This window comes from Pelodiscus sinensis, chromosome 3 (genome assembly GCF_049634645.1).
Source record: "Pelodiscus sinensis isolate JC-2024 chromosome 3, ASM4963464v1, whole genome shotgun sequence".
In the NCBI taxonomy this organism is placed as follows: Eukaryota; Metazoa; Chordata; order Testudines; family Trionychidae; genus Pelodiscus; species Pelodiscus sinensis.
Window position 1 is genome coordinate 54,621,475 of NC_134713.1, and position 15,249 is coordinate 54,636,723.

General features: G+C 42.4%; 1 long non-coding RNA gene across 3 annotated transcripts in view; it reads left to right on the forward strand.

Annotated features, from left to right (window-relative positions):
- Window positions 1–1,366: 1,366 nt before the first annotated feature.
- Window positions 1,367–15,249, forward strand: part of LOC106732616 (uncharacterized) — a 39,989-nt gene continuing 26,106 nt past the window's right edge. For 2 of the 3 annotated variants that reach the window (XR_001368859.3, XR_012902568.1), the window contains exon 1: window positions 1,367–1,697. This is a non-coding gene — a long non-coding RNA (uncharacterized LOC106732616). Of the gene's footprint in view, window positions 1,698–10,580; window positions 10,838–15,249 lie in introns of those variants that run through there. The other variant, XR_012902569.1, reaches the window with a different exon arrangement.

A 15,249-nucleotide genomic window follows, 5' to 3' on the forward strand; every position in this document is an offset into this window, starting at 1 on the left:
GAAAATGCTGTTCTATCTGCCTTGTATTGGTTTCCCCCATCTCTCCTGCCAAAACGTAGAACCCTGAAAATCAACACTTTTCCTTTAAAATGGTGAATCTTTGCTAGTGGGCAATGGGATTAGATTGCACAAGGTACACCAGAGGTTTTGCTATCTACCTTCCTCTGCCAGCTTTGCATAATTGGGTCTATCATATGTCTTTAATCAAGTGACTAACTAATAATATTAAAGGTTACATCAAATGAATCTTCAAAGATTAATAAATATTAGGCATTTAGCTTTGAATTATTTCCTGCCTTTCTAAGGCATTAAAATTTAATCCCCTCCCCCAAATGTCCAAGATTCATTATTATTTTTAAATATATTTCTTAATATATATCTGGACTTAATGCTGTTCTTGGCTAGGGTGGAGAGTCAAACATGTGCAATGCTCCTTACCATACCTAGAGGAAAAGCCAGCCCTGATCTAATTTTCAGTATGATAGACAACTTTTCACTGTGCTGTTATACTAAGTGCATGTCCACTATTTTATTAGTTTAGCTTACAGTAACTGTTCTGAGATCATTCTTACCTATTTAAATATTCTATGTCCCAAATAACTTGAAAAAAATATATTTCATCACCATCATATAGTTTAATTGCTATAGTTTTAGCCAGTTAAACCAAAAGAGAAGTAGATGCTGCCATGTTATTGTTTAATTATAAGTAGCCAGCTGTTGAAATTTATTTACAAGCTTCCCATATTAGCCTCAGTACAACAATAAAAACTAAAAATATTAATCAGTTTTGAGAATAGAATAGCACCAGAATATTCTTAGTTTGTAAACTCTTTGGGGCATGGTCTGTGACTACATCTGTGTTTACACAGTCCCTATGTTACAAGGCCTTAATTCCACTTGAGATTATTTCTGCTCCACACTACAAATTTATGTCAGTAAAACTATGTTGCTCAGGGATATGAAAAATCCACACCCTTGAAAGGCACGGGTTATGCCAATCTACTTCCTGGTGCAGACAGCACTGCCTCTCAGGGAGGTGGGATACCTACTGCAATCTCCTGTTGGCTTCATCACTAAGTGCAATAGCATTGTGGGAGAAAAATCAAATAACTCCAATTGTGTCTAAGGGGGGACTGTGCAGAAATCAAAACTCTCTAAAAGAAAACTGCTGTAAGGTTTAAAAAGTTTTCCAGGCCTCTCTCCCTGTATCAGAGTGAAATCAAATTAACTCTAATCAAAGACCCTTAGGAATGACTATCTCAAATTCATGGAGACTTCTAGTCTGTCACAAATTATCATGTAAACCCTTATCTTTGTCACAGTTTGCCTTGTAGACTCCTCCACTCAAGTTCTCATGTGACTTTGTGTACTGTAAAAACTTACTTCTAGCACTCCTGGGGTGAACAGAAGTCTCAGAGTACTTCTGCTGAGACTTTGATATGTTAAAGAAGAACAATCCACAACTGAACTGTCTAAGCATTCTGTATATAGGATACCTGAATCTGTCTGTCAGGGCTGCTGCTTCACTCTTGGAAGTGACAGCCTGCATGCATGCATCATAAAGTTTTCTCTTCTAGGTTTCTCTCCTGCCTCACTGATTTGACCTCCGGCCTCGGACCCTTCTGGGGGCTCTGTACCCCAGGGGAGCGAGATTTCCCCCTCAGCATCACTATACCTCCTTAGGCACTATCACAAAGGTAGGAAAACTACAGCCGATGGGCCACATGCATGTCATCAGACCTTTTAATCTGGCCCTCAAGCTCCCTCAGAGGATTGGGGTCAGGGACTTGGCCACTCCTGCTTGTGGCATGGCTCTGCACAGCTCCCAGAGGAAATGGCATGTCCCTCTTCTGGCTCTTAAAAGCCAGGGGTAGCCAGGGGGTTGAGCATGCTGCTCCTGCCCCATGTGCCAGTTCTGCAGTTCCATTTGGCCAGGAACTACAGCGGAGCTGCAGGGGCAGTGCCTGCAGACAGGTCAGTGCGTAGAGACGCATGGCTATGCCTCTGCATAGGCTCTGCAAGGGGGACATGCTGCGGCTTCCAACATCTGCCTGAGGTAAGAACCACTTGAAGCCTGCACTACTGAGCCCCTTCATGCCCCAACCCACTGCCCCAATCCTGGCAGCACATTCCTACATGCCCAACCCCTCAGCCATGGCCCCACCACAGAGCCTGCCTCTCCAGCAGTAGCCCTCCCTGCCTCCACATTGCAACTGCTTGTCCCTGTCTGGAGCCCCTTCCTGCACACTGAACTCCTTGTTTCTGGCACTATCCAGACACCACACCTTCAGCTGTAGCCCTCACCCCCTCCCACATTCCAACCTCAATTTTGTGAGCATTCATGGCCTGTCATACAATTCCCAGACTGAAATGTGTCTCTAAAGCCAAAAAGTTGTCTTACCCCAGTGCTAGCTGTATATTTAAGAGAGTTTGTGCCTCTGTCTGTCTGTCTGTGAGACCATTTGTTCAAGAACTCTTCCTAAACGTAAGAGGTAGGACCACCAAATTTGGTACGCAGATTAACTTAAAGCAAAGTTCGGGTTCCTGGCACAACCAAACCCGATGACCTGCTGGCCAGAGTTGGGCAACGTAGCCCTGGACACCACATGAGGAACCCCCCCACTTCCCAGCCCCTCTTCCCTAAGCCCCCATAGCCAACACCCTAACATAAGCCCCCATTCCCAACACCTTCCAACCCCCTTCCCTAAACCGCCACAAGAATCCGAGCAATGCTAAGTAAATCCTCTAGTCATAATATAAATAATAAAGAAAATAATGAAGAACAGGAAGAATCTGACAGAGCTACAGATTATATTTTCAAATACATCAAACTAGGACTTGTAACTGTGGCTACTGAAATAGGAATTACGATGGGCTTAAACTGGAACCATTCAAACTTAGTTGACTTTTGGGGGAAGGTGAGAATCAGCTAGAATGGGTCAGTGATCTAAATCACTCTTGGTTTTAGATTTGAAAGAAAACACAGCCAATGGAGTTTTTCATAATTAACACCAACCCAACACGTGCCCATCCTAATACATTACACGTCTATCGTAAATATAAAAGTTGTGGAGGCATGTTAGTTTCATTAGGCAATAGAAAAGAATGTTGTTGTTATTCAAGTTTAAGCATGGCTTCAAAGGCAGGCAGGAAGAAAAGAAGATGGGGGGGAAAGAACAGAGAAAAATATGAGAAAGAAACATGGGTTTGCGTTTGAAACCTTGATTGATAGCCTGCTCTCAGACCTAAAGGATTGCTTCATGGACTACAGGATGATACTATGCTGTAAGTGCCAGATTTTGGACCCTGTACCCAGTGTAAACAAATTTTGAGAAGGCTAGAGGAAAGGATGAATTCATGGCTGTAATACACCCTTTGAGCTGCAGCTGCTCTTATGGCTTTTATTACTCTGAGGGCAGATTAGTGATGTATCCTTTCAGTTCAGGATCAACTGTCCCTGGCTTCGAACTACATTCCCACTCTGCATTTTAGTTGAATAATCTCTTCAGGGAGAAGGTAGGCCAGGGAAAGCACAGATATGAATTTTAACTAGCTGTGTGTCCCCAGAGAGGGCCAGGTAGAGAACAGAAGGAAATTACATAATAAAACCTTCAGGAGAAGACAGCCCAGGTAGGACAGTTCTATGAACTCTAAAAGTGCCTCCTGTGATTATTCCAAATTAGGAAGATATGAATTAGAGCTGGCTCTGTGTGTGTGTGTGCGAACTGAAGATCACTCCCCCCCCATGACGGGGCACCGTCACCCCACACTCAGAATGCCCCAGCACCTGTGCTGTACAGTGAGAGCGGAGCATGGCCTGCCACTTGCACTGCCTGTTCGTGGGCCAGGGCTCAGCTGAGTGGCGCGGTGCCACAGTCTCGGGATGGGCACCATGCTGCCGCCGGTGATGTAAAGGAAGGGGGGGCAGAGCTTAGGAGTACATCGGCGGGATGTCACAGAGGGAGGCGTGGGCAGTGGGAGCGGGGAGGGAGATACAAAAGGAGCATGAGAAAGTGGGAAGGCAAGCAAGCAGGGGTTTGATTTTCCCTCTGGCCCCGGGAGAGGTTTGGGGGCTTCCGCGTACAGGCCATGCATGCTGAGGAGACTACTGTGAGGATGCTCGGAGTTCTCTGGGTGGAACCGGGGTAGGAAGTAGCCCAGGGCGGGGTTTCCCTGTCTGAACCTGCAGGCTGACAAGTTGCAGCAGGAGTCCCCATCAGCCAGACAGGAGTGTGTTTGAATCTGTCTTCAGGGCCCTCGGCTGGGACCCGTGAGAAAAGGCAGGTCCGGGTTCCCCTATCCTGCCCACCAAAAGTGGGTACGAGTAGAAAGACTATTGGACAACCTAGGGGTTATATGAACTGTAGGAGGGACAAAATAGACTGGGAAACCCACAAGCGGGGGAAGGTCGAGGGCCCGTGTGTGGCCCCGGTGGAGTGAAAGCTTACCTCATCCTTTCCACCCTGCCGAAAAAAGGCAATCTAAGACCTAAAGTGCCCAGTGCAGTGGAAGGGGGTTAGTTAAAAGAAACCAGTCACAAAATCACCTACAATGCTAAAAGGCGTCTGTGGAGTAATTAAGAAATCTTCAAAGGCGGTAATCCCAGAAGGGACTTTGGCTCCATATTTTAGCCAGCAGACAGTATGGTAAGATGGCATCAGGCCTTCACAGGAGGACTTCCTAGTCAGTGCTTACACTCTATACCCACCTGAGAGAATGGTTGAGCTTATTAGATTTAGAATCAGGAGAACCGAGTTCCATATTCAGACACTTTGATGATAGCTGCTATGAAAAAGCAAAATCTTATACAGGCACAAACATATCCTGAAAAATGTGTTAGTTCAATGTGTTCAAAAAGTCATCTGTTTTGGTTCATGTTCCACCCAGCCTACACTTTCAATTTTCTCATTGATCTTTATGTATGAGTTGGCTCCTCCAACAGCATTCTATCTTGCCCACCAGGCAATTGTCCAGTCTTTTTATGGCAGGGGTGGGGAACCTTTTTTGTGTTGGGGGCTGCTGACTTATAAAAAAGTTAGTCAGTGGCTGCACACAAGTGAGAAGCAAAATAAAACCAAACAAACCCTCACTGATGTAGCTCCTGACTGAGGGGAAAGACACTCCTCACATTCCTCTCACACACCAGAGCCTAGTGGTGCTTTGTCTAGTAGATTTTGTATGCTCCAGCCCCGCAGAGAAACAACAGGGTGGCTGAAGTGCCAATGCTGAGGTGAGCCCTGAGCCTCAGGGGCTGGATCCATGGAAGCCGGGGGCCAGATTCGGCCCCTGGGCCTTAGCTTCCCCACCCCTGTTTTATGGTGATGGACTTCAGCCCTGCTGTGTAGATGTACCCTCTGGGTATGTCTAGACTACATTGCTTTTTCAAAAAAACTGCCCTTTAAAAAAAAAAACAACTTCACCTACATGCACACTGTGATTGTGTTCTTTCTAAATTAAATCGAACGAACGCAGGGTTTTTCCGACATTGGTAAACCTCAAATAATGAGGAAGAACACCTTTTTCAAAAGAGCTCTTTCGAAAAAAAGTGTGTGTGGACGCAGAACAGGGAAATTTTTCAAACGAACAGGAAATCGAAAAAAGCACAGATGCACTGGTGGACACTTTGTGAATAGCAATCAGGGCTTTCTTTCATGAGAGCATCCATGCAGTCTGGATGCTCTCTTTCAAAAAAGCAGATTGCTTTTTCTATCTGTTTTGAGGTATGAATGCTCTCTTTTGAAAGAAATTTGCATTCTAGATGTACTCTCTGTGACCTACTTGTCAGGGCCAAAGTCTTTCAAGCAAAGTTCACGTGTCCAATATCATTGAGACTGAACACTAGCTCTGATTTAGCATCAAGCCCAAACCTAGCCCGAATCTAAACATCTTCAGAATTCTGGGGGTCTGAAAAACATATGGATCCACTCTGCACTTCTCTAAGCGAACTCCAGGTCGAGCTGTGCAACAAGATCAAAACATCAAGTTAAGTTATTAGTTTCTTAGACTTAGACTTCAGCTATTTTCCCTTGACTCAGGCACCATCCTTCCTCTAAGCGACTCTTTGTGTGTTGTAAGTGCAGTCCCTTAATAAGTTTCAGGGGACAACTGTTATCTGAAGAAATATGAATATTTTGTGCTGTAGATAGAACATTGTAAATCCTTTAGCTAGTATAACACACAAGGCATTTTCTGTGTGAAGACAGGGACCTGTTAATTAGAAACAAAACTATTCCTTGAGAATAAGGGAGCTATCATTCCAATAAAGATATGTAAGCAAAATGTAGTATTTCACTATTTGTGTAAGAATATAGTAAGTATAATGAAGGTAATAAGGTACATTATATAGGTGTATCCTGCCAGCTCCCCTTTCTGGTTAGCAGAAAGGAATGGCCTAGTGCCATTGGAAGATAAAGCTGTGAATGCACACTTTGATGTTACAGGGGGTGGGGCAGAAATCCTTTGTGGTTTATTATGATCACTTTTTAAATGTTTAGGTTAATGTTTTATTTCTTTTGATGTTGTCAGAGCTGTTCCCAACTCTGGCACTCTGAGTGCAGAAGGTGAGGGCCCACAAGAAAGCTTCAAAACCTTTCCTCTAGAGGAATCATAATACACAGATTTTGGAGAATCGCTGCCACCATCAAGTACTTTTTTATCTCTAAAAACCAGGGATGAACACTTAACACCACCCTCAGGGGTACCCCAAGCACTTTTGCCCCAAAAAGAGCTTGAAAAAAGAAAAGGCTATGTCTACATTACACTGTTTTTCTGGAAAAAGCCATGCAGATTGCGAACTGCAATTTGCTTAGATTTTTCTGCTTCTTTTTTCGGAAGAGGCTTTTTCGACATTTGGCCCATCTACATGGGGCCAAATGTAGGAAAACTCCCCTTTTTCAGAACATCCTTTCTTCTTCGTAAAATGAGGTTTACAGGGATGCCAAAAAAGTGTGTCTGCTTGTCTGAAAAAAAATTTCAGAAGAGCAGACTTGTTTCCTGGACGCAGCAGAGTTTTGCCGGGATACCGCCAGTATCCCGGAAAAGAGCTGCTATCTAGACGTAACCAAAGAGAAAAAACAAGCTGTAGTCTCTAGTAGCTGCCCCCTCAGTCTGAAGCATGCAGATACACATAGACAGACAGACCTTCGAGGACACAATAATCAAATCATCATCTTAAAAAATGTGATTTTTATTACAAAACAAAAGATAAACTTGATAAAGCATACTTGGTTGCTAGATGTTACAGAGCAACTAAGGAAAACAAATTAAAACACAGAGGCTACGTCTACACTGGCATAATTTTGCGCAAATACTTTTAACGCAAGAGTTTTTGCGTTAAAGTATTTGCACAAGAGAGCGTCTACACTGGCATGTGCCTATGCGCAAGAGATGTGCTTTTGTGCAAAAGCATCCGTGCCAGTGTAGATGCTCTCTTGTACAAGAAATCTCAGATGGCCATTTTAGCCATCGGGCTTTCTTGCGCAAGAAATTAACGTTGCCTGTCTACACTGGCCTCTTGTGCAAGAGGGCTTATCCCTGAGTGGGAGCATCAGAATATTTGCGCAAGAAGCATTGATTTCCTACATTAGAACATCAGTGTTCTTGTACAAGTACTCGCAACCAGTGTAGACAGGTGGCAAGATTTTGTGCAAAATCTTGCCAATGTAGACACAGCCAGAGAAAAGTCTCTGGGCACAATTCAAAGTAATGAATTGGGAGGAGAGGCACAGATTCACACAGAGCAGATCAAAACAAACCACAAAATAAAGAAAAATTACCCTGAATTCAACTGGGTTCACTTTTCCCTTTACTAACTTCCAATTTTCTCTTTGTTCAGTCTACCCCCATGCCCCAAATTCCTTTGAGATGTAGTATCCCTGCCTGGGTTTAAATCATTCAGGCCGTGTCCAGACTCAGGGTTTTTTTCGGGAAAAGTAGCCTTTTCCCAAAAAAACTTCCCCTGCGTCCAGACTCAAGCCGCGTTCTTTCGAAATTATTTCAAAAGAACGCGGCTTTTCTTTCGATGGCGGTAAACCTCAATTTACGAGGAAGAACGCCTTCTTTCGAAAGTTCCTCTTTCGAAAGAAGGCGTTCTTCAATGTAAAGAGGCCATCTTCGAAAGAGAGCATCCAGACTCGCTGGGTGCTCTCTTTCGAAAAAGCGGATTTCTCTTTCGAAAGATCCGCCTGCAGTCTAGACGCAATCTTTTGAAAGAGGCTCTTTCGAAAGATGCTTTCGAAAGAGCCTCTTTCGAAAGAAGCCTGCAGTCTAGACATAGCCTCAGTGTCTCTCAGCTTCTGGTTTATCTCTCCCACACAAAGAAAGCAGGCAAGGAATCTATATCCAATTCAAATTTCAACACTCTCTCTCAACTGGTTCTCCCCGCCCCCTGGCCAACAGCTTTGCTAGCTACCTGGGTTTAGCCCCTTAGTCACTGGTTGCTAGTCAGGACTCCTCCTGTCCATTACAGATGTCATAACTGATTTTGTAGTAGCTATCTTACACTTTAAGTATGTCTGTGCTCTTGGAGCTAGAAAGAAGCTGTGTAATTCTTGTTTGTTTGAGTGAAGACTGCATGCATAATGCATAATGAAAAGTAGGTATAAAGGCTACTGTTGGGTGCAGCTGGCCAAGAGAGGAGTGAGAGACTTGAAGGCATCATTGTACCTGATGAGGGGCAGATTGAAGACTCTGAGGCTAAAGAAGGCATTCCCTGAGGACAGAGTAGTAAACATCACTGAAACCAGCATGGGGCAACTTCTAGAGCAGCCATGGCCAACCTATGGCTCGCAAGCTGCATGAGGCTCTTCCCCCGCATCAGTGCGGCTCATGAGAACAGCCTCCTGGCTCCCTTGTGCTCACCAGGCAGGGGAGCTGTCTGGTGCTTCCAATATGGTACTTTCAATATGGCAGCAGCTGGTGGGAGCCTGCTGAGGCTAAAAAGCATAGAAACACACTTCTCACACTTCTTAAAGGGGCAGGCCTTTTTTTTTTGTTTGTTTTTGTTCTACAACTTTGCCCCGGCTCTCCGCGCTGGATCCACTAATATCTTGGCTTTCTGTCCAGAATGGGTTGGCCACCCCTGTCCTAGAGAGATTCATTTGAAATTCTGATGAAGAATGACAATGGAAACTACAAAACCACAAATGGTCTGGTAGCACTTTATAGACTAACAAAACATGTAGATGGTATCATGAGCTTTCGTGGGCACAACCCACTTCTTCATATGACTGAAGTTTTGAGTTTAGGATGAAATTACCTTAAATTAAACACTCACCAAGCATGAGGCAGTGAGATCCATAGGCTTGAATGGCAAAGAACTACTATCAAGGTAAAGTTTTTTTTACCATGGGACTTTATATTTCATCCTGCCAAGCCTTGGAGCATCAGATTGCAACTGGCTATTAGATTGGTCTGAGGTACAGATTAGTAACTATAACAGCATTGACAGGACTGGTGTGTGTGTGTGTTGCATGAATGAGAGCATATGCTGTTTTTAATGTTGTATTCTCAATAAATGTGGCACGCTGCCATATCCCCTGAAAAAGATCCAGTGTGCTTCTTGTAAGCATAACGTATTTAAGGAACAAAACAACTCTGACAATGCACTACTTTGAAGAGTAAATGTGCAGCCTATATTGATAACCAGGAGGCACACAAATCAACTTATCAGCAGTGGCAGATGGATGCCTATTTCCCCACATGTTGTACAAATCAGGGACTCTGAAACTTCTGCAGTTTCACAATTGCTTTGTATTGCAGCTCGAACTGTGCTGTTGATAGCATAATTCATGAAGAAATGGCCATTTACTAGAGATTGTGGTGGAAAAGCAGCAATGAGACACCAAAAGTTTTTTTTACTGATTATTCCCAAGGCGCTGATAAAGGAGATACTGGAGACAAAAAGCTGAATAAATATGCTTTCAACCGCTGAGGAGTTAGTAATTTGAAAATAATGTAGCTTTCCTATTCCTTTCTAACCAAATGATTGGCTCTGTAATGAACTAAGGGCTCTCTTAGGCTGTCTCCCACTACAGTACTTAGAAATTAGAAATGTGCTTCTGTGCTTTATTCCCAGAATGCAATAACAATTCCTCTTAATGAGCAGAAATATGTTATATTGTCGTGGCACCAGTGAAGCAGGAAGAGCCAAAAACCATATATGAATACAATTGTGTAATAACTATTTGGGAACATCATAAGCATTAACTTCATGTTATCTTTCATCCAAATGTAGGATTAGTCTGATCCAAACCATATGAACGAGGAAAATAGCTACTGTTTTAAATAGTTCTCCAGGCAGAAGACAAATTAGCTTTAAATCATAGCTGGTTGGTTCAACGTGGCTTTCATAGTTTCATCAGAGTAAAACTGAACCCTGGAATCTTTAGAACATAATGTTTTCTGTGGCTTTGGTGTTAATTCAAAAGGATGGACAAACAGACACACCATTTTTAACTGTTATTGCTGTTTTAAACTGTTGTTGCAGATGATTCTCATGTTTATTAAAATGTAAATATGTTTGGTTAGTTTAAAAACAGTGGTTTTACTTCCTATTCACAGATCCCCTACCAGATGGAACAATATGTGCTGCCCATCCCTTTGTGCATGTGGAGTATCTGCACAACTCATGAATGGCCCAGCTGCAGAGGTTGTTATTAAAATACCCTCTCTCCTCAAACTCTGCACAAGACCCAATAGAAGGCTACAAAGGGAGGTTAGGAAGCACTGCCATCTGGCCACCCCTCCTCTCCCTTGGGAGCACCTGAGGAGAAGATATCCCTGAGAGTCCAGCAAAATATCCCCTTTGGCAAATGTGAGGTGGGAGCTGCATTTCCAGGTAATTTCATAATAATTTCATTTGATGACCGATTCATGAACTTTATGGCCCAAGAGACCACTATGATTGTCTAGTCCAGCAATTCCCAAACTGTGGGCAGGACTCCAAAGTGGGTCACAGCTCCATTTTAATGGGATTGCCATGGCTAGGGCTGGCATTAGACTTGCTGGGGCTAAAGGCCAAACCCCAAGCCCTACTGACCAAGGGCTTCAGGCTTAGGCTTGCACTTCAGCCCTGGGCAATGGGGCTCAAGTTACAAGCCTCCTGCACAGGGTTGAATTCCTTGGGCATCCTCTTTGGCCCATCTAGGGCGGTGAGGCTCAGGCAAGCTCAGGCTTCAGTTCTGCACCATGGGGTTGTGTAGTAATTTTTGTTATTAGAAAGGGGTCATAGTGCGATGAAGTTTGAAGACTGGGGATCTAGTTTGACCTTCATATTACCTTGTCCAGTAATTCCTGCATCAAGCCCACAACTTCTGACTGAGTTATACCATAGTCTTTGGAAATATAGCCAGTTTTTTTAAGACTCCAAAGACTGAAGAATCAATACCACCTGTAGGTATGTTGTTCTTATAGCTAATTGCCCTCACTTTAAAATGTGCACCTTATTTCTAATGTGAATTTATTCAACTTCATCTTCCAGCCACTTTTCAGTAGATTAAAGATCCCTCTATCAGCAATCTTTTCACCCTAAAGGTAATTATTGACAACAATTAAGTCACAACTTAAATTTCTTTTGGATCAACAGATCAAGCTTCTTAAGTCTCTTACTCTAAGATAGACATTACAGAGTTCAGATAATTCTTGTATCTCTTTTTGAAACCTTTCCAGTTTTATCTGCCTGAGCACTTTTCACCAAGAAAGTCCCTTAGTTCTCTTTACTATAACTGTAGATTTATGGTGAATAATCCTTAGATAGTTCAGGCCTCTGTTCTTGTTATTCCTAGGAAGTAAAAAGTGATTTTTCTTGCAATTTTATGTTTAGTTCCAGATTACTGACATGGGAAATTTCTTTCTTTCTAATTGATTGTATTAATAGCATACTGGGTCAAATTATATTCTCAGTTATATAGCAGCATAAATCTGGAGACCCACCACTCAAGGCAGCATTCTAAATTCTGCCAGTTCTACAGGCTCTTTGAATGCGAGATATATACAAGTGCTGTCTGTTATGCTCCAACATCATAGTAAGCAGTTCAATAAATATGAGAATCAGCTGCAATAAAACTCACAAGTTATTCTACAGTTACAAAAATTTAATTAAGAACATTTTGTGAAGTGGGTTTATTGTATTGGTTGCTCACAAAGTATCTCAGTGATGTTTCCAGGATATATCTTCAGAGTTGGCCTTGGGAATGGTGTGACAAAATAACCCAAACTATGCTTTCTAACCTAAAATGACCAGCCCTTTTGTAAGGCTTAAATTCCAGTTTCTATTAATAGTCTCTGTGACATGGTGCTGTCACAGGTGACGCTTAAGGGTGATTCCTGGGTGCTGACAAGGTTACAGCCACCCTCCTTTTTGCTCTCTGGGGCTTGTCGCTGCTTTGTTCTTCTGGGCCAGCCAAGGCACAGAGCTGAGAATCAGGGTCCACCCCCCCCTCCCTTCGAGAAGCAATGCAGACACCGAATCTCTTCAGGGCCAAGAAAAATGCAGCTTTGGCCCCAGCTTCCTGGGATACCACTCCCCAAATGGGATCAGAACTCCAAATGAATAATTTAGGTAAGCCTCCTTTAACAATGAAAGGGGGAATGTACACATTGATTCCTTCCTCAGGTAATAATTATTTACACTGGGCTTGATAGAAAATAAAAGTGATTATATTAAGAACAAGCAGTAGGATTTAAGTGGTAATAAGTGAGAACAGGCAGAGCAAAGTAGACTATAAACTCACAATAACAGAAAACAATTAGCTACTTCTACGCTAAAACTTCAGTACAAAATTATTACAAACTCACCCTAAAGCAGTTTCTTTCTTGGCCACGCCTTCCAAACCAAGGAAGTCTCCTTTTCCTGGGGGTCTCTGGTTTCTTCACAGGTGTGCCACACCAGCAAGCCAAAAGACAAAATACTCCTACTTTCCTATTTTTTTTAAAGATTCCCTTAGTGCATGGGAAGTCACCTCTCAACCACTGCTAAGACTTAAAGACAAAAGGCTATTTCCATGGCTACCTCCAGACTGCATCCCTCTGTTGGGATGCAAATAAAGCAAGTGCAAATGAGCCTGGGATTTAAATATTCCGGGCTTCATTTGCATACTCACGTTCCAGCGCTGTGCCGATCACACGCCATTTTGAAAGTGAAAGTGCTGTGTAACCACAGTTCTGCCAATAGCGGGGAGCTTTTTCGACAGATCCTGTAGTCCATTTTTTGAGGTGTACAGGATCTGTTGAAAAAGCTCTCCACTGTTGGCAGAACCGCAGCTACACAGCACTTTCACTTTTGAAATGGCGTGTGATCGGCACAGCGCCGGAACAAGGCTTAAAGGATCTGCCGACGAAGGGTTCTGGGGTTGGCAGATCCCTGTCTAGACTGCCATGCTGTGCCAACAATCAGCTGATCGGCACAGCGCTGCAGCCATTTTTATTTAAATGAAGCGGCGATTATTTAAATCACAGCTTCATTTCCCTTTGCTGTCCTGCCTAATCTACATGGCTCCATCAATGGAGCCATATAATTTAGATACACCCTGAGTGTCTGGCTGGTGCCCTGAAGCATGAGATCTCACAGACTTTATTAAAAAATCCTTTACTCCCTTTTTTTAAAATGCCCAAACTTTTGTGAAATCCTAGTATTCTTGGGTTCAATGATATCTCATGACAATGATTCCCACAGCATACTTGTGTGTTGCTTAACATATGTCCTCCTATCAGTTATACATTTTCTGTCTTTGGATTTCAATGACTGCCCCATTTTAAATAAAGGAGTAGCTGATTGACTTTCCTTATACCATTTGATTTTCCTTATGCCATCCATTTTTATGCCATTATCCTGTCCATTTTATTTGCTTCCTCTGTAAACAAAACTTTGCAAGTATTTTATGTTTCCTTCATCATGCCAAAATCTTTCCATGGTGCTGAGCATTTTCACCACCCATTTCTGAACCTTCTATTCATGCTATATATTGGTTGACATACGGTGCTCAGTACTGGACAAGTGTTCAGGTTCAAAGTATTACATGGAGTCACGTAATGGTATTGTATCTTAAGTAATAACTTCCACCCCATTTCTAACACATACTATTATTTTGATTTACTTCAGTCCCTCAGGGCCCACCAAGATGATTTTTCAATGGTGTTTATAATTACAACCAATTTTTTCCTTATGGAAATTAGGCTTACTGATCAGTATACTTTAGCTACTTAATTAACTTCTGATAACACATAGGACAGGCATGTAAGAATCACTATAGAACTGGTCATTTGCACTGTTAATTCATTTTTGCTGTATTTATGGTTTTTGAAACATCTGTGAAAAATCATGACTAAAGTGGTAAAATTTTGCAGATATCCAGCTTGCTACTAGCTAGATCTTCCTCTTCTGTATCTGCCTATTCTTCCCTCCTTTCTAAAAGGCCAGTTAACACCTGTCTGTTGTATCTGCCCAGTTTTTTGCTAGGTTTCAGGAACACATTGCAAACTTGTCCCTTTCTTTCGTGCCCTCCCCTACCTTCAAAGCCACTCTCCATCCCTTCTCTCCAGAATATCCATCTACTAAGCATCATTATTCAGCTATTTTTATTGTTTATAGCACCAAGAACATACCCATTATGGAGGAAGTTGCTTCTAAGCTTCCATCATGTACATTTCCATATCTGCTTTTTATATTCTAAAAATGGTTTCTCAACCTTGATATCATGAACAAGTCTTGGGGAGCACTTTACCAAAATAATACCTGTATAAATAAAGATTACATCATAACAAAATCTGCTAATATGCACAGTGGCAGGCTGAAAATTAAAACAAAAACAAAAACAAAACAAAAACCAGAATGAGTACATCCTACTGCTGATCCACATTGAGTCTTATAGCTGCTACTAAAAACGTAATTAAAAATTTTTAAATTAGAAAAATAATCCACACGAAGGAGATTTTCCCACTTATTTCAAAGAGAAGCTATTTTTAAAGACAATAGACTTCCTACAACCAGCTATATATAAGGGGGCTTATTCCTATGGACATCATTCATAACTTTTAGCTAGCAACACAAACTTCATACCTTGACATCTATTTTGACATTATGGGTGAATTCTGGACCTCTCTAAAAATCAACAGAAGTTTTGGCATAGGCTTCAACGAGCTGGGATTTCACCCTAAATGTTTCTCTGTGTGCCTTCTGGAAACAGGGGCATGTTAATAATATGGAATGTGTTTGACGAGAAGAGTAAAATTAGAATATCCTGCTATACCTTG